General features: G+C 38.9%; 1 protein-coding gene across 8 annotated transcripts in view; it reads left to right on the top strand.

Annotated features, from left to right (window-relative positions):
• LOC138208253 (band 4.1-like protein 1) overlaps positions 1–17,471 on the top strand; it is an 84,546-nt gene that overhangs the window by 10,795 nt on the left and 56,280 nt on the right. The window contains exon 2 of one of the 8 annotated variants that reach the window (XM_069166146.1): positions 13,638–13,681. The exons of the other annotated variants lie outside the window; for them this stretch is intronic. The gene's annotated coding sequence lies outside the window, so the exon portion shown is untranslated. The remainder of the gene's footprint in view (positions 1–13,637; positions 13,682–17,471) is intronic. 8 annotated transcript variants of the gene reach the window in all.

The raw sequence follows: 17,471 nt of genomic DNA, 5'->3' as shown, positions 1-17,471 counted from the left end.
GGATACTGATATTAATATAACTCTAGCCAATAAAGCTAGCCTCTGTGACCCACAATGATCAAGTGTGATTTTACGTGATTAATGGGGTTAACGGGTTGTCCTAAATCCCATTTGATAGGATGAATATAGAGCTGTCTCTGAGTGCAGGTTGAGTCAATAAAATGTTGAGATGAGAGAGGGATCTGTATTCCAAATACTGACACAGAAACACAAAATAAAAATCGGACTAATACAAAGTCTATTTAACTTAGTTAATTAAATTACTGTATAGTGTAGCCTACAGTAATGTTTCTGCACCACACGGTCCAAAAGGACCGTCATAAAAATACACACTTTGCATTAAATGTGGACCGTTTACTGTACAGGCTTGAAATAAAGAGTGTGAATTTGGTATTTGGGGCTCCGTGAAATGGGAAGTAACCACCAAAGGCCTTTTATCACCCACTGTGCCTCTTTTGATGTACGGCAGTCAGGGCTCAGCCTATATTAAAAAAACACTACTATTTTAGAAACAGAGAAAAAACTCCATTGCCAAAAAGTCTAAAAGCATTAATTTATTTCAGTATTGATACAGATTTCTTGATTTTACAGCAATTATGCTACCCTTTCAGCTGTATTCAACAAAGAAAGACAGAAAAATCCCAGTACTGTGTTCTAAGAAAGAATTTTGATAAAACTGTACGATGTGTTGTAGTGCAGGTAAAAAGCACAAATCTTTTTCATATGATTTAGAAATCTTGATGTTTTCTTTGTTGGGAGGTGTTTTTTTTTTCTTCACAATTTGTACTTGCTTGCAAATATATAACCAGATGAGAAGAGACTATTGTTGGAATATAAAATCCAATAAAAAAAAAGCCACAGAAATCTTCAAGTTATTGTCTCTGTTCTTATTTATTTCTCTGAACAGTGTGCTCTCGCCATAAACGCCTCCTTTGTAAAGTGGTTTGAATTTGCACATGTTGCGTAACAGATGTGGGAGTTAAATGGTGCACCGTCACCATTGCTGGGATTATATATGTTATTGTTGTTCCTTGGTAGCTGGTAGTTGTTCCTTTTACCATAGCATCTCCACACATTTAGCCCTTTAGTTGTACACAAAGAGAATAATTATTGAAAGGCTTTTTTTTTTTTTTTTCCAAAATAAAAACTCTTCCACAGGGCAGGGTTTACTCAGAATAAAAGTTCTTGGAGCTGGGTTGGGATACAACAGCGACAACCCTAAATCAAGTGTTTAATTTAATTTGACACCTCTCATTAACTGCCTCTGTCACACATAGCAAAGCTGCCCATCCCAGGCTCAGCTTGTTTATAAGTTTAGACTGCGTTGAAGGATGGATGAGTCAGTGCTTCTGGTCACTTACTGTTTAGCCTGGAAGCAAACTTGATTCTGTCTCTGGTGACCTGTTTCAAACCATCACTCAATACATTTTACTTTGCTTGTTAATGCGTATTGACAGCATCCCTGTTTTGTCTATCAGTTTGACTTATTATATCCTTAGACTGTGGCCTTTAGCATCTCTTTGCAAGCAGCCAGCCATGATTCACAGGCAGATCAAGTTGCCCCTTAGTCAAGAATTGAATTCTCTAGACCACTGGAGGTTGAAGAAACAGTTTGACATATTGGAAAATGTCCTTTCTACCATGACATAAGTATGTTTCTGACATAGGTGCAGTGCTGGAGTACACTGGAAGAACGATCTGCCACTTTTATTTCTCCAAGTGAGAGAATCAAATTTTTGCAGTTCTCTTGATTAGCCCCCTTTTGCCCTATTAATGTTACTGCATTGCACTGTTAATACAGAGTCAACATTTATGTATGTTTGAAATTAAAAGCCCTTTAGCGTTTTACTTCACTGGAACCCCTCATTGAAACATTTGCAAGAACGTGTTGTGACTGAAATCAGACAATGAAACTTTAAATGGGAAATCCAGAACAACCGTTGAAAATAGTGTGATTATTTTTTCACTTTATTATTTGTAAGTAATTTAAATATGCGTCACAGGTACTTTAAACAAACAGCGCTACCCCGCTGGTTATCAACCACCATTTATGATGCACATTTTAAATTTTTACATCAAAATTAGAGTGGAAAAGTCTCTTGAAAAAACACGTGTGGAGCGATGAGGGCATTTACATGAAACAAACCAGGTGTCAATTACATTTTCCACACAGCTATTCACTGTTTCTTTCATCGTTTGTTTTGTATAATCTTGTTGCACCTTCTTCTTCTGCTGTGGTTAAATGGCGCACATGGTGAATTAGCACCTCCAGCTGTTTATCTGATGTGACGTCTGATGCTTGCATCACATTGGTGGATGAATATGTGCCTCGTCTCGTTTTAGGTTTGCTGGAACTTAGTTTAAGTTTGTTGAGGAGTTAGATAAGAACACCAATAAAAGTGTCATTATTTTTTGATAAACGTAATTAAAAACAAGCCTCTCAGGTGGTAATAGTTAACCAGGCTAGCTGGTTTTTTTTTGTGTGCTAAAATATGCTGACCGGCTACTGGTTGTAGCCTTATATTTAGGATCCAAATATAGTGGTTTTATGTCTCCTTATCTCATTCTTGGCAAACAAGCCAATGAGCACATTTCACAAATTGCAGTGCTTTTTTTTTTATTTTTTTTATTTTTTTTAGGAACATTATAACCAAGGATACGTGGGTGATAAGGAGGCTCACAGGCTGTGCCACACCATCAGCCATGTGAGTTTTAATAGAAAGGATTGTACCTGTAATTTAGTTGTTATAATACCTGATGACTGTGACTGATGTTTGTTAAAAATATTTTGATGCTGTGAATAGATATGTTTGTTGTAAAATGAGAGTCTCGTCAACAATTTATAGATTTTGTGCAGACGCTCTTTCATCAGCTTCCACATAGTTTCCAGCTGAGATGGGCTGTGAGTGTCTGTTAGTATTAAAACAAACTCGAGCACTGTCTTGATGACATTTGACATTTCACTGAGATCGATATGCCCTCACTGCGGTTACAGCCCCATGAGGAAACTAACAAATGTACATGGATGGCGGGAGCAGGGCAGGACCGTCATCATTCACTTTCCTGTTTTTTTGTATCATCACTTAATCCCTCAACTCGCTGCCTGAAAACCATATTCATAATTCATATTTATTACATTCACAATTTTAATATTTCATGTTTGGGGGGGAGGGAAGCGGGGGCATTTCTCAGTTATTGGAGAAATCTTTCTTAGATTGACGTGTTTTGCTTCTGTTTCTTGAAGCAGAAAAAAAAAAATGTACCAGTTGAGAAGTTGGGTAAAACAGAGAAGTACTTCAACAGGAAGTCCCACTTTTCAAGGATCAACGCTTATGTAATTCTAATTCATATTCACATCCAATCATCAGACTGGACTGTAGACTGGAAATAGACACGCCACTCCAGAGAATGAGCAGCAAGCCGACGAGAACATTCAGTCCAACTACAATAATCTTGTAGGCCTGCTGGGTGTTCATCTTCAACTCCCACAAATCCTCCCATGTTCAGCTCTCTAATGCTGTTGGCTGCCTCTAGTGACTCTTTTTAGATTCCCAACCTCTGCAATGGTGTCAAGGGTTAATAGACTGCAACTCCAGTCCATTGTTCTGTTCTATCATACGAGCTCCCTTCCCTCCAGGAAACTGTAGCCATTGCTCCACCAGGTATTGGCTAGACTCTCAATTTTCCTTTTATTGGAAACTGTAGTCACACTGGTATCATTCTCTATTGTATGCCTTGACTTGCATGCACTCAAGGTACATGCGAATTTACTCTATAAACATTTCATTAAATTGTGTAACTGCAACCTGTGTGCATCCAGCTCTTGATTTATTAGCAGCAGCTCATTGTGCAGTCAGTGCCTGGGACTGTGCTCCAAGATGAATCTCTGCGTGAAGGACAGAACAGCAACCTTTGTTAGGATTTGATGGGATAGGATTTGTATGAGATTAAACAAGCTTGGAAAATAAATGATAAAGTAAAGTAGGCATACTGATGAAGTAACGAGATTGAGAAGAGAGACACCACTGACGGTGCAGCAGGAGAAGGAGCTCAGAGCAGAACCGGGAAGGCGGAGGGTGTAGATGGTGTTGATACGGCTGATGTTTCACTAGAGTACTGAGGTAAATGCATTCCCTTACCAAAAGTGAGCAGTTGCAGTTATAGTGGTTTCACTGAATGTGATGCCCAAGTTATAATTTCCTGTTCACTGTTTGGAGTTACAAAAATGTAAATGTTTAGACAATTTAGTTTTTGTTTGCACGTGTTCTTGCCAAACAATACATTTTCCAAATTGAGTGCATTTAGACCGCAGACATTTAGGATTCAGAGCCAGGAAATACCCAAACACATGACAATTTAACTTAATGAAAGCAATGAATAACTGATAGGAAGACAGAACGCCAGGGACACTCAAGCTACCAAATGAGCAAAGGGCAGACAGTAAAACAAGGAAGACACAAGAGTTTAGTAATTTCAAAATTGAACAGGAATCACAAAACTCAGACTGAAATGAAGACCACTAGACAGAACCAAAATCCAAAACATGACACAGGTGATGCTAATGATTTTTTTCTCACCGTGGCGTAAGAGCTTATTGGTGAACTAAAGGGGCGACTTTAACATGCCTGTCTCTGCTCTCCAATTTTCACTTTCTTGTTTGTCTTGATAAGGTGTTTTTAGATGATAGAGGGACCTGTTTTTTCATCATTCTATTGGCATATGTCAGAAAATCTATTTGCATCAGTTTTCCTTGTAGCTCTATTTTGGCATCCTTCAACATCTTAGGGAAATAGCTTGCTGCCAGTTTCTCCCTTATGTTCTCCAGCTTGACCATAACTGTCGGCTGTTTAGTCTTGGGCAGGTAAGGTGCCGTGGTTTAATTGAAGGATTTTTCATTAAAACAACTTTCAAACTATAGTGATCAGAGCAGTCAGACCAAATCACAACAGTAAAGGCCTCTAAGCAGAAACACTGAGTTAAAGAGCAGTGACCATGAAGCTGGAGGTAATTGCAGAATCTCGTGATATTTCTCTGTGGGTTTGTCTGTCAGAGCAACACCTTTTGCATAATCATCTGCAATGAAATGACAACTGGGGAGACTATTGGACCGATACAACTGGAGGTTGGGAGAAACAGCAGCTGAATAAGGGAATCGGACAATATTGTGTTTGTCAAATATTTCTATGAGTGGCCTTGGTAGACCTGTTGTTAGTCTGTTAATCCTTGGTATAGCCCTATTTAGCCCCACCATGGCGCTGCCTATGCATGCAGATTGCGCCTCACATACCAGGCAGTCTAACCTTTTAGGTCAGTTTGCCTAAAAGGTATACAGAAAGTGTCGGAAACAAGGTGCAAATTAGCAAATATTCCCTTCAATCAAGCCCCTCTTCTTTTCTCTGCTTTCTCCACTGTGTTGTCATTAAGCAAAACTCAATGTGCCATCACTTCTTGTTAATGAAATGCCAAAAAGTTAGTACAAACTCTCCCCTTTTAAATGATCTTCTTTTTCTTCAGGAGAAGCAACTCCCCACACTATTTTAACCACATTCAAGTCAATCAATTATCCCCTCCTAAATGGAATTAAATATTTTTTTTGTTTATTGCTTATCTGTGTTTGTTTCCACAGTAACTGATTTTTGGCTGTCTGTGGTCAGTAGCAAACAAATAGAAGCTCTGTGTTGTAGAAAGACTCAACAAGCTGTGTTTTGATGCTCCTCTGTAGCCTTTGGCTGTTCATAAAAACTGCCATTTAGTCGTGGTCTCATTCAAGATGGCAACGTGTCATCTGGATTTTGAACAAGAAGTCTGATCTGGATGTGGCTTTTCACTTGACTCAATGCAGCCAGGCTGTAGCTACATGACTGTGGACTTTTTTCAGCTGGAACATAGAAGATGAATGAGCTCAACAGGGCATCCACCTCTCTGTGTCAGCTCATGTACATAATTTATTCCTTTAGCATTGTTCGTCATACCCACATTTCTAATTCATGCTGATTATACTTTCAGATTTTTTTATATTTCATGGTTGGGTGTTATTGTCCATTTTTTTCAACAACTCCTGTCCAGTGTGGGTTTGTTGTGTTTGTATGAATATTTAATGTCTGGAGATGGAAAGTACATGGCTCCAGCACATTAAATGTTGTCATACAGATGATTGGTGATCGGGGGAAATTGCTGCGTTCTATTAGCGCTGATGTGTTCTGTTTCTGCCTTTGAGCAGTGTTCAGTGGAAAATTAAGGACGAGCCATTCATCTAACTCAAATAATTATATCTGTGAATTTCTTGCTTCAGAAGTTCTGCAGAGTCCCTATGTGTGTGTTTGTGTGTGTGTGTGTGTGTGTGTGTGTGTGTGTGTGTGTGTGTGTGTGTGTGTGTGTGCGTGCGCAAATGCAAGTATGGGCTGTCAAAGATTATTATTCCCCAAAATTGTTTTTCTTCCTCAATTTTTGGGAGAAGTAAAATTGCCTCGCTCTCAGATTGATAACCATGCATATGAAAGAATACATAATTGATTTAAAAATTCATTTTCTGAAACCTAAGAGAAAGTAATGGGCTGTGCAACCTTTTAATTCTGTAAATAATTCAAGTGTAAAACAGAATATGTTTGATGTTTTCACGTAGCAACAGAACTGTAGAGCTACAAAGACAAGAGGACAAGTATGGCATGTTTTTAATATCTTATGAATCAGCTCTTGTAAAAGCACATTCAGTATCTATAATTTGGTATTATTTAGTCTTGCAAGGCAAATAATCCTTCTTATACCTACAATTCAATATTCTGTCAATACAAAACATCTGAGAGGTTTACAAAAAATGAAAGTTGACTGAAACTGAACTTTACAGACTGAGTTTCCCAACTGTACTGGCCTATGTACTTTCCGTACATTGTGTACATTGACCTGCCACACTCTCTTTAAACAGACTGGTAAAAATGAAGGGAGATTGACCGTGAGGTGCTAGTGTCTCATCAAAACGATGTTTAGTTATCCTCAGAAAATACAAATGATAAAATTTACAGCAAATTAAGCTTTTTCCCAAAATAAATCAATCGTTTATTCTTTGTTTCTGTTCTCAGTGAATATCTTGACGTTTACACTAGACATTTATAGGCTGAAGCTGCTCGGATTAAACATAGTTTATAATTTATAGAACTAACGTTACAGGAAAAAATAGGGATTTTGACAAACACAAAAAAAGTTATTTTCATTTAAATAGGCTGCTGCTGTGAATGTGTGTGCCTTTTCTGTGTTGGCAATGTGATGGACTGGCAACCTGTCTAGGGTGTACCCTGCCTTCCACCAAAGTCACCTGGGTGAGACTCCATCCCCCCGGTGACCCAGTTCAAGATAAAGTGGGTAAAGATGATAGGTGGATGGATGAATGGATGGATGGTGGCTTAATGCAGTATTGGTACAAACAGAATAAATGAAGAATCACTTCTAGGCAAATAAGTACATCAGTATCCAGCTATACTATATAAATGGTTACTAAATAATCAAAGAAAACATAAACTCAGTCCTTAAATATCAACTACCATCCAAGGGACACTTGCTCTATTTGAAGGAGATCAGTCAAGTTGCCCTTGATTTGATTGGTGAATACTCCTTCCAGCCACTCAGTCTTTCAGCATTCATCCACCCCTCCTGTTTTTTTTCCACTTTGTGCCCCCTCTGGACAGCAACCCACTTCAGTCACCTCTCCAATCTTCCATGATTCTCGTATTGATGTGATGTGGGTATTTTGGCCAGACTTGGAGGGAGCATTGATTAAAGAGGGCGACAGGTTATTAGCCATCTTGTTTGTTTATCCAACTGAACAGACTTCAGCAGAAGTCGAGAGCAGGAAGCAGAGCACAGATCAATGTCAGATTTGGAACGAGGCCTTTTTTTTAATTTTTTTTTTTTTATCACGCATCAATCACAGGTGTCTACTTCTGAGTCATCCTTCATGCTTATTTGATAGAATCTCAATTTAGCTGTCTTCTCAAGGTTATTACAAAACCTCTTCAACAGTCAGGGGAGTGCAAAATTCTAGTCAAAATCTAAAACTGCATCAAATTGTCAGTGGTGCCATCTTTCATATGACTGAGCTGTTTGTTAGGGTTAGACTGGGTGAACTGAAAGCAGATAGCTGATGTTATATGCCAATTGTAAAAAAGTTATAAAGACTTTTTTGACCTCATGACTGAATAGGTCTTTGCATTTGACCCATGCTTATCTCTTGGAACAAAAATCTGTTATTCAGCACTGCCAGGGGATCAAGTCATATTCAGTGCTCAAGCAATACATGGTGTAAATATTTTCAATATCAGGCATGTATGATTTTTTGTGTAGGAGGAAACCAGGCCAGCCAGAGGACATCCAGAAAGAATGATGCAAGGATATGTAATACCAACAGTTTGCAGCTGATAATAGCCAAAACCCTATGATCTAAAAGTCTGTTTTCTATGATGCACTCCACCATAGATTTCATGTTGTTGCAGACATCACTTGTTGTGTAACTGATAGCTAAAAATGACTGTGTAATGTTAAAAGGGTTGCTTGCAGTGACAAATGCACTAAAAATTACTGCCCAACTCTGAAGTTTGTTTTAAAGCCTGCAAATACATTTTGACTTTTGTTTCAGTCTCACTTTAGGCTTAAATGCTCTAATAGGGTCACTGCAGGCTACAGTCAATCATAACAGCTAGCTGGTGAACATAGTGAAGCATTTTGCAGCAAAAAAGCATTGTGTATTTCTCAGACGTTCATAGACCAACCAATCAATATTGGACTTTTTGCATACTGAACATTTGTGAGGTAGCCAGAGACATGACTCAGATTAGGGGCTAGTGATGTTTCTGTCAACAGTGTAAATAGATGACTTATTAGCTAACAAAAACAATAACTGTTACACTACTGTACTACTACAAATATTACTTGAACCAAGTGGCAACCCACTCATTGTTTGTGAACTGCCATTTAAATCCTCGAGTATGGCACTTTGGCCGTTACTATCTTAGATTTTTGGAGCCTAATTAAACCAGGCACGCCTCCGAACATATCTCCCCTTATCTAATTAATTATGGATTTTTTTTTTTCAGAATGACTTTAAGGACACTGGTCAGGGAAGTGAATTCACCTAATGACACCATAATGACTTAGTTTTTTATGAGAGAAGTTGACACTTTTTAATTGGTACTCTATTGGAGTCAAAGGTTTTTTGGAGCCAGCCTCTAGTGGCGCTCAGTGGTATTGCACTTCAAGGCACAACTCTTGTTGAATTCACTTTTCAGATCCTTAGACAATGCCCATTATTAAATACAGTCTATGACTTTAACTCATTAGCCATTTCAACTTTCTAAGGCCATAATATGATAAACACACATGGTTTGCCCTCAAATGTCTGCCCCCAAATCCCCCAGCAGCAAAAGAAAAACATAAACTGAATTGACCATGTTGCTTTAAAGGAGCAGTAGAATTTAATGGCATCTATAAGGTTACAGTCACACACTGCAACCAACTGAACAAAATTTATCTTACTCTTCCCTTTCAAACATGTGAGCGAGTCTATGGTGGCCGTGAAACTCATGAAAAACCCTTTTTAGATCCAGTGTTTGGTTTGTTCCTTCTGTGCTGTAGAACCATGGCGGCGCAACGTGGCATGCTCCGTGGGAAGAGGATCCGCTCCCTATTTAGTTATGCAGGGCTTATTTTAAGGTAGTGGATCCACAACGGTTCTCAGTTTTAGGTGATCATACACTAATAAAAACATAATTATTTTTGTGAGTACATTCCCCTCGATCCTAAAAACGTAACTTTTCAAACATTATTAATATGTCAATACGTTTCCATTAATTTTAGTGCAGTTACAGTGGTTTTGCTTTAAAATTCAGTGAGGTTGGAATTATTTTTGCAAATGACGGCGTGAATAAAATAATATATGAGTGGGTGACAGATGTCTGCTGCACAGCTTCAGTTCAGCCTTTCTACTCCTCTGATACTCAGCTGGTTGTCCACAGGTGGCTCTGTGGAAGTGAAAATGAAACATTTAAGCACTTTTGAACTGAAAGTTTTTTCACATTGTTAATAAAGTAATAAATAATAAATAATAAGTAATAAAGTAAAATTCAAGCTTGCAGGGCATTAGTTGTTAACAGATTAAACCTAAAAGACCATATTGCATTGAGTTTTGAGTTTGTTATCAAAGCAATATTCTGGTTATTGCTTTAGAAGGATTTTGTGTTTAGTTTGATTCTCTTAAATTTTTCCAGACCATCTTGTGACACTAAAAACTGAAATAACTGAAAGGACCTTTGATGGGTTGGCCGTCCTTTAAGTTGGATTTCTTTGCACATTTTCCAGACTGTTAACCGTTCAGCTGGTTGGATTCCTTTCATTTAACATTATAATAAATTCTCTTCTCAGCCATCTGTAATAGAAGAAATTACATACACACACTGTATGCGTCTATATATTGTATTTAACATAAACAACACATCTGAGTCAGGGATATCGGGCAGATTAGACTGAAAATTAATTAAATTATATCAAATAGCTGACATGAACAACAGTTATCTAATTTTAAATGAAAAGAATAGTGCTGTCCTGGCACACTGTTGTATTGGTCAAATCCTAATTCATATACAAGTCATGCAGCCTTTCTCATCACTGTGGCAAAGCTTGAGAACGGTCTGGTAAAGAACATGATTTGGAGAAAAATGTCCACTTTACTATTTTATTTGCATTTCTCTCTGCCAGTCTCAACAATAATAAGAGCTAATACTCGAGGCCCAAGCTTGTTTTTTCTGTATAGGAGTGTGAGATTGTGTATGTAAGAGAAAGTGAGAGTGTCCATTCGCATTCAATCCCTCCACGGACAAGGCTGACAGGACAGATAGCCATTTACCTCCAGAGTGCTGGGTCAGCACATTTAGCCTCTCGTATTTCAAGGCGGCAGCGTGCCAGCAATCCCATGAAAGGAGGAAGGAGAGAAGTGAAAGCTGTTTTTGTTTTGGTGTGCTGCTGCCTTCTCTCGCTGTACGAGTTCTACTATGTCCAGCTGACTTACAGTCAGCTTTTGTCTACTGGTGTTCTGCCTGCTGCTGCTTCTGTGTTAGATTCGCTGATAGAGATGAGTACTATGCACTGAACACAAGGTCATCGACTAAACCAGCTTTCTAATGCACGCTTCCAGGTAGAACACCATGCCCTCAATGTCTTAGATACTGTATGTGTAATCATGCTTTTCAATACACCACTTTACACTTAGCGCTGCAATATTAATGAGAACCCTTCACTTAATTTAAAATGAGGAAGGCTATCAGTCAAGTATAAATCCTAGTTTTTAGTTTACTTTTACGGAAGAAAAAAAAAATTAGGATGAGGTCTGGGGGGATAGTGGTATTGATGATGTAAAAAAATGCAACTACCTACCTTCAGCAGACATCTCAGCTGGCTTTCTTTGTGTCTTTGTGTCTCCTCATCACATCATCTAATGACAGCCCCAAAACTGGCTTTGGGATCGAGCAGGATACTAACTCATCAGATGGACTCCTCCAATGGACCATTTAACCTCTGACCCCTCTGGAACAGGTGCTGTGGGGCATTGAAGTAGCAATTAATTTACTGTGTGGATTTCATCAATATCCTTTCAACATTTATAATTGCAGATGACATTTACAGATGTCTAATTTGAATTTGGAACTCTTACGACCCTTCAACAATGCTACCTGAGTAAAATTATCAAGAAAATGTACCATAATATTAAAAGTAAAAGTATTTAATTGAGGACTATGGTCCATGGCTGTTATACTGTTTTATATCATATTATAACATTATTATTACTGGTGCACTAATGTGATTATTTCCATTGTAAAACAATTAGTAATGTGGATATAAAAACTAGGTAGGTAAACGCAAATATAAGAACAGCCAGAACAGTCTGGTAAATTCTGATAATCCCTTTACTGTAATGCAACCTTTAAAACCAGCAAAAGACAACACTTATGCCATATCATGATATTACAATATCATAAATCTAAGTTGATATCATATCTTAATACAATAAAATATCAATATATCACCCAGCCCTTGTAAAAAGTAGGATATTTCTCTCTGAATTATTGATGAGTTGAAGAATAAAGTAGCATGAAAATGTAATAAAAAACTCCTCCAATTGGTGTGCACAAGATAAATCAATACAAACAGGCATTTGACCTTTTGCTGTTGTTATTTCATGTGCGCTGCTTAATTGTGTGTCTGATAAGGGTTACATCCTGCAATGAAGATCATCCGACATCCAATTAATCAGACACTGAATTTCTGAACACTGTTGTCCAAAGGAAAGGTCTCAAAGTTTGAGTGAAAGCTAAGTCAAAAGAGTGCAAAAACAGCCTTCCTCCACCATTAGTTGAATTTCTCTTTCATTAGAAGTATCACAGAGTGCCTCTTCATGTATTAAGGATGACACAAACGTTGCCTTTCAGTAGAGAAATGCATTATTCAACAGGGTGCACACGGGAATAAGAAGAGGAATCATAACCAGCTAAGAAGCTGCTGATCTGAATATCCTCTGATAACTCGTGATAAACAGAGGTAAACATCAGTATCAATGTAGAATCACGGCACGCATACGGGATTTTAAACATCAACAAGTCACATCACATGATAAGTAGCTGCTTGTGCCACCGAGTATTCTTGTAGATAATTCAGAGGGTTTGATGATCGAGAAGAATTATGGGTAGCATGGTAGTGGCACTCACCCCCATCTTCAATTATTCATCCACTCAGGTTTCAGGTCAGCCCTTGTTTAGCATAGATTGATAGATTTTATAACTGGCAGGTTTTTTTTTACTAAAGGTTCCAATTATACCCCAGGCTCAGTACAAGCATATTAAACAGGAGATTATGAGTAATGCTTTCTGCTATCGATCTGCCTGCGAGGGTCTCTGAGGTGACAAACAGTGTATGAGAAGAAAAGGATGAGACACACACACACACACACACACACACACACACACACAGGGACACACAATAGTGTCAAGGCTCAGATTTAAGCCGAGGGCACAGTTTGTGGGGAGTTAGAAGCACAGCAGCCACCGAGCCCCGACCTTCAGGTCTGCCTAATTGAACAGAGTGGGATTTTTGGGCTTCAGTAGGCATGAGCCCAGACCTTGTGTGTTTTAGACTTGTTGTGGGTGGGGAGTATCTGTCTTTACTGTGTTACATGTGCAAGAGCTGAGAATCCCAAGGTTATTTTTGTTCTATTTAAACCTCACTTTTCACTGACTTGTGTGAAAATTTCAGATTCCGAATTTGAATTGTGTGTGTGTGCGTGTGTTTGTTTGCGTTGTCTTATTATAGCTTCTTTACCATGTTCTTCTACCACCAATGTTGCCACGGTGCAAGGTAAACTGTTGTTGTTATTTTCTTTTGCCAATTGGGAGACAGTGAAAATAATTTGTAATGATTCAAGTATCATCACTATTGAAGTTGATGAGGTGAACACGTGAGCAAACATTTCCGTAGTTACAAATCTAGCAGTTACAGTTCAACAATGTGCAGCGTTGTGTTGCTGGCCACCACAATATGAACTGTTTTGGCTCTGTTTTTGGTTTGTAACAACTGTACGAATTATCTCTCTCTTTGTCTGACAGGTGTGCCACTGGGCTCAGCTAGTCGCTAACTGTGTCTGTCTTCAGTAAGTACAGTGTTTTTTTTTTTTTTTTAATTTTTTTTAGAGCTTTTAGAGAACTGTCGGGGCCAAAAAAGTGAACCAACATAGTAAAGTTGTTGAACAGACAGTGAGCTGAAGCAGTTCAGGTTATAATTGTCTGCAGGTTCTGCATCATTATGAGCAACCCTTCATGTTGTCAACTGATACGTTGTTATCATTAAAATGTGGATTATAGCAGCTTTAACCTGTCAGTGTCTTGGTCTGGTTGAATGATTAATTGTTTTTTAAATTACAATTTAAAGCAACAGTTTAATTAAACCTTACATTATTAATAATGTCTAAAAAGCTGATAAAATGAAATATTAATTTGGCAACCAACAATTTCGCATCATTCAACTGTGGCTGGCAAGCTGTGTAATAAGCATGAATTCTGTGAGAATAACAGCAAATTGAAACTCTTGCTGCAGTTAATGCTTCAGACTGTGGCCTTTGCTCTCAGCTAAAAATAGCTTTCTCGAGAAAGAAATACTGCCGTGTGTCACTTCGATGCTTCAAAAATGGAGAGACTGCGTTTTTGCTGTTTCGAGTCTTTCTCTCATGCATTACATGACAGACAGCTAGCTAGGAACTAACGTGCAGTGGTTGAATATACAGTAAGCTGTTGTAATATAAATAGTAATGTCATTAGCACTTTTTGGGGGGTAAAAACAAGCTAAGAAGAGTTTGAATTATCTGGCAGAAGAAGACATTCATATTTTATTTTCATGTACAAACTACGCTTGATACATGCCTATATTAATGATGTGTTCGTACAACGTACATGACCAAGTGGGGTTTAAGTTACAGAAAATAATTGGAACATTGTTGGAAACATCACAATGCTATTTCCCTCAGATTGTTTGTCCCTATCTGTCCTTCAAGGCTGAAAGACTTTATATGCTGTGTTTCAATGCTTTTACTTTATTAGTGGCTTTCATCCTGCCCTTGTCATTAATTGAATGGCATCTCAGGCTGCTTGACACACACACACACACACACACACACACACACACACACACACACACACACACACACACACACACACACACACACACACACACACACACACACAGAATGATGCAGTAGGTGTCCTGTGCCGCAGTGGTTCCTGGCATGCTGTTAGGTGGAGGATTGCAGCGTAGCATTCGATGAGCATTCATGCCTTCATATAAAACACTGTGCAGCAGCTGATGTGTCAGTGTGTTTGCCTGTGTGTGTAATCTGCAGCAACAAGGTCACGTCAATCCAAGTGTGTGAGCACACACAAATGTGTGTGTGTGTGTGTGTGTGTGTGTGTGTGTGTGTGTGTGTGTGTGTGTGTGTGTGTGTGCGTGTGTGTGTGTTTGTTTGTTTGTTTCCCAACTGAACATTTTACCATAGATTTGACTATGCATATGTATTTGTGTTTCCCCTGTGTAAGGTCCCTGTTGGACTACATGTACATGGAGGCTGTGAGGAGTCCCAGTGTGAACTCCAGTCAGATTGTGGAGTGAAATTACATTGCATAATGCGTGTCTCCCCCGCCCCCCTCCCTCTTACACTTGGAATGTTGTTTATCTCCCTCCTGAGACTGTCGAGTGTGACACGATAGAGCACTACTGCATATGTATAATAAGTATTGCAATGGCAGAGTGAAATATGGTGTAAATAGGACAAGATTATTTGGAAAAAGGCTGGCTGGAGTTTTGGCTATCGTACTGCATGTGCTGGGCCTGTGTCAGTGGTGGATGCTGGAAAGAGACTTAATGTGGCTCTGAAGTCATTCATAAAGAAATTGGTATGTGAATTAGGGGGAATGCTGCCCATTCTGCCTTAACTTGTCAGGCTTCTGCATTTGCTGTGTGAATGTCTAACTTGGCAAATCACAAGAGTAAAAAAAAAAAAAAAAAGGAGACTCAATTCTGTCCCTAAATGTGTACTGCTTTGCCTCTCTCATCCACATTTGTGGCAGCAATGACAATTTTATTTGTGGAATTCAGGGATGCCGATGGCTTGAAACAGAACGAAACAAGATTCAAATGCAGCCAAAGTGTTGAGTTTCAATGATTCCTCAATTGAATTAAGGCAGAATGCTGTGGTTCATTTGCAGGGGTGAAATTGGTGCATGAACATTTAAATACATTTCAAGGTGTCTATTTAAGCCACAGGACATCTGATTTTCATATTTTAAGCTGGAAAGCATATTTTACCTTACAATATCATATTGTTTTGGTTTTCTTTCATATGTATGAGTTCTGCTCTTGTAAATATCAGTTTTTACCCACGATCAAAGTGACTCAGCTTAGAGCAGGGGTGTCAAACTCATTTTCGTTAAGGGGCCACATACGGCCCACTTTGATGTCAAGTGGGCCAGACCAGTAAAATCATAGCATAATAACGCATACATAACGACAATATTTCTCTATGTTTAAATCATTGGTGAAGGCTTTTGGATGATAAACCCTATTTTAAGGTCTTTCTACAATAAACCAGAAACATAAAGAGCAAAAACTCAGACATCAGCCCACTGTTTATCTGCCTGGGCTCTCCTCTGCAGATTCCCTAGCAGCGAGCGCTGCTGCCTGTGACAACGAGCGCTTCTTCCTCCGGAGCAGACGTTGCATTTACGCTGTTTTTGAAGCAATTACTGGATCGATTTAAAAAAAAAAAATTACAAAACGTTTGTACTCATAAACCTCTATATTCTCATAGAAATGCAATTTATGTCTTTCTGTAATTTTCCCACTTAGCAGAGTCATCCGGCGGGCCGAGCTGGACCCCCTGGTGGGCCGGATCCGGCCCGCGGGCCGTATGTTTGACACCCCTGGCTTAGAGCTACTGACTTTGATACACTTTTTGACTACACAAACCTTTTCCATGTGTGGAAAGTGTTGAAGCGCAGTTGAACCAGCTCTGAGGTCAGTGTCGTTGTGAATCTGAAGCTGAGATGTGAAAAGCCTAAATCGAGAGACTGCGGGAGCTTGTGTTTATTAGCAAGGCGTCAAAACTCTTTACTGCCATAACAACAGCCCTGCTGTTCCTTTTTTTCCTCCCTGGTGCCCATAAGCCACACTTATCTTGTGCTGTACACATTTTACACGTTCCTGATGAATACCATTTTAATGTGCAATATGAAAACTGTGAAGGTGTCGATTTGTGTGCAAGCAGACTTTCTTTACAAAATCCTTTTACAGATCCTGCTTTATCAGATTTTTCAAAGGCAAAAAAAACATCATCTTTTCAGTGTGCTGCAGGACACACTTTCTGTTTGTTTATCGTGATGTGACTGAGATATTTATCATGAGATCACCATGCGTATTTTAGACTTTATTAGAGTCTTGATTTGGGCCCTTACAACTAAGTAAGACTTGAGCTTTCTCATCTTGATTAAAATACATCAAGTCAGCAGAAGGCTGACTGCAGCGATTGTGGGTTTATTTTAAGAGGCTGAAAACAAAACAGCCTTGGTCTTGCTTTCTGTTACAAGCAGACTTGTGCAGGCTACACATTTGGAGAAGAAAACAAATGGAGTCAATCTCATCTTCAATTTGGGCTTTCACTTGTGAAGCAAAAAGAGATGCAGGGAAGCATCTTAATGAGATGTGGTACACTCTCTTGGCCATCCTTCTATACAATACCCATTGTTTTGTACCTCGGAGGCGGCACTGAGAAAATCCCTAAATGCATGGGTCAGTCAGCCATGAAACACAACACAACCACATCCGCTTTCTCCCTGCAGCAGCAGAAAATGAGCTGAATGACAATTTTGCTAATCGATTAATTTTTTAAGTCATTC

This window comes from Embiotoca jacksoni, unplaced genomic scaffold (genome assembly GCF_022577435.1).
Source record: "Embiotoca jacksoni isolate LCO1_2020_lvr unplaced genomic scaffold, fEmbJac1.0.p SCAF_1, whole genome shotgun sequence".
Classification (NCBI taxonomy): domain Eukaryota; kingdom Metazoa; phylum Chordata; class Actinopteri; family Embiotocidae; genus Embiotoca; species Embiotoca jacksoni.
The sequence above is the reverse complement of the archived record's forward strand: the minus strand, read 5'-3'. Positions and strand labels throughout refer to the sequence as shown.